At 49.4% G+C, this 2,826-nt stretch overlaps 1 pseudogene; it reads right to left on the bottom strand.

Annotated features, from left to right (window-relative positions):
• Positions 1–242: 242 nt before the first annotated feature.
• On the bottom strand, positions 243–1,372 carry LOC135915346 (translationally-controlled tumor protein homolog; annotated as a pseudogene).
• Between the last annotated feature and the right edge of the window lie 1,454 nt (positions 1,373–2,826).

The following is a 2,826-nucleotide window of genomic DNA, read 5'->3' as shown; positions in this document are numbered from 1 at the left end:
ACGATTGGCCGACGCCACAGTGGCTTCTTTGCTTTCTTTGTTTTTAGAAATTACAACTCCTTTTATGCATTGCACAGCTGTTCCAAAAGCATACAATAAATAGTGTTTAATGTACCGGAGGCCACTGCACTCTCTCTCCTGCGTTAGGTAGGCAGCTTTACATAATATGACAAATGGCACAAGAGGTTCCGTTTGTCATCGAACTCGGGTACACTTGCACTGTTCTTTCAGTAAGATAATGTTCAAAGCCAAGGCCTGCCGAGGACGGAGTTGTCAACGCCTCTGCTGGCACTGCTAGGCCATCCCCCGCTGAAGGCCAGGTCTTCTATCACAGCTCTCAATACATTTACATCTTTTTCTTCATCCAGACGATGCTTGAAGATCATCATCACTGCCGTCCCCCCTCCACCATCTTGTTCACGGTACTCCAAGGGACCAGCAATGCCCTCAGCATTGCAGGGCTTGCCAAAGAACTGGTAGTCATCCAACTTGGACAAGAACTTTTACACTGGAGCTGTTAAAAGCTAGCTGTGTGTGTCTTGACGTGCGCAGCTTCGCCGAGCTGGAGGAGAGAGAACTGAGAGAGAGTGAAAGCAGAGTATAAAAATAGCATCGCGCAGCATAGCGGCGCGGCGGGGTTGGGTCGAGCCTAGCAGGGGAGAAGGAGCGGCGCGCACACGAGCGAGAAACGCGGCCCGAATGCCTGCCGTCCCCTGCAGCGCGCAAGGCAGGGGCATCAGGCAAGCGAGGAGGGTCGTTCTTCTCCGGCGGCTACTAGGGTGTCTCGATGTTTTCCTCGCCCGCCGTTCCGTACACAGTGGAGGCAACCACGGTGACTACTACGGCGTGGGCCACACGAATCGTGGACGCCGTAGTAGACACCTTGGCGGACGCGGTAGGGATGCATTGCTGGTGCTCGTGTCTTGTGTGCGGTTTGACACTGTTTTACTGGCCTTCTTCTAGCTGCACCGGTCTCTAGTGTTTGCGATAGCAGAGCCACGCATAATTTTTTGACAACAGTGGTTAACTTGCTCTTGGTATCCTCGATCTCCTCAGGCGACTTGCCCTCCTCCTGCCACATCTCCTGAAGCACCTTGGTGTAGATCTTGAGGAAGTTGTTGTAGTCAGCCTTGGTAAATCAGGTTTCTGTGAGCCGCGTATTCAGTACCAGGCCCAGGCTACTCTCTGCATTCTCATCTGTGCCCTCGTAAACCTTTTCGGCAGAAGGGTTTGCACCATCCAGCTGGATTTCGCCCTGCTTGTGGGTCCCATGGTGACATTCAATTTCGAAGGTGCAGTCGTCCACCAACTTGTACTTGCTGGAATCGGTGAATATCTTATCGGCGGAGATATTATCCTTAAAAATCAGCATGGCTGTTTAGATGAAAAGGGATTGCGCCCGCTGCTGCAGGACAGTGCACTTCTGCGACACCACGGCGACTCCATGGTTTTAGTCGACTAAAGGCGTGCCAAGTGCGTGAGTCATTGCACACGTGAGAGCGCAGCTAAGGTTGTGCAGGTGGCGTCACGTAATGAGCGTACAAATGATTGTATGAAATGAAAAGCATTATTGTACAATTGAACGGCACTGAACGGCCCTTCGAGTTATGAACTCCTCGCGGGCAATTGTGTCCGTTGAGACGCTTGGCGCATGTTGATTTGGCCTTGCCGAGGCGTAGTCAGAACGCAGGCAAGAGCTGGCACTGACGAGGAATGAGCGAAAAAAAAAAACAATTCAGGAAAGGGACTATAGTGCTTTCAAATTCCTACACGCACGCAGCCTTAAGTGTCCCTGCAGAATTTATCGCTCTAAAAATAACGTCTCTTACACCATAACGAAGAAACTTGAGCAGAACATGAGTAGACCGGATGTACATGAGCGTAAAAACTTCATATAAAGTAATTTTAATGGTAGAATGGCACTCATGTGTTCAAAAAAAGTTCTATATTTTTGTCATCACTTGGATGCGAGGTCAACACCGGTGAACGCAATCAGCGGGTGCTTCGCCTTCTAGCGAGTGGAAGTTTCAAATTATGAAAGGGGCAGGAGTAGCAGAAAGGAAATATATATATGAACGGACACCGCAACACCAACGAATTGAGAACCTTTAGCCTGAGGTCAACTACGTTCTGTAATATCGCAAGAAAAAAAAAACAGAAGCTATAACAGATCACAGCACTCGGCGGAAATTTAGGTAAACTAAACCGCGGGGTTCCCCGAAATTTTCCGGACGAGGCATTCTCATCTCTGCTGTCTTATATCCCTTTCTAAAATTAGGTCCGGGCGGCATGATTAAAGCGCCTCGATCACTTTCGGCTCGACCAATCGAATTACCCGACGGCATCACATTTAGCTATCCTTGCCGCTTATGGTGCAGAGTATATTTAGGCTTCTTTACTCTCGAAGTACGTGCTCCGAGGTGTGTGTTGAGGTGAAGCGAGAATATTTCGTGATAAGGAGCAGGTTTAGGTAGAGCATAACAGGCGCACAGGTTTTGATGGCTACGACGATTAATGGGAGCTTTTACGTCGTGACAGCCAACCGAATATAGAATAGGCGGAAAAGGAAGGAGGCTGTTACAGGGACAGTGGCAAGGTAAAAAAAAAGACAAGAACAAACCACAAGGTTCAAAAGAAGAGAGGAATGACAGCGGTATCAAAGGCGGTGTGGGAATGAAAAAAAAAATGAACGAACGGCGAAGTACAGATACCGGGAAGCTGGCGGATGGGGAATGAACCCGCACGCCAATCCAATTTCACCTCTCTGTGCAGCGCCTGCTTCTGGCCGGAGGCGTTGATCTCTGCTCACCCTCTCCCATCTGTGCT

This window comes from Dermacentor albipictus, chromosome 1, assembly GCF_038994185.2.
Source record: "Dermacentor albipictus isolate Rhodes 1998 colony chromosome 1, USDA_Dalb.pri_finalv2, whole genome shotgun sequence".
Classification (NCBI taxonomy): domain Eukaryota; kingdom Metazoa; phylum Arthropoda; class Arachnida; order Ixodida; family Ixodidae; genus Dermacentor; species Dermacentor albipictus.
Note: the sequence above shows the minus strand (reverse complement) of the source record. Positions and strands in the feature narration are given on the sequence as shown.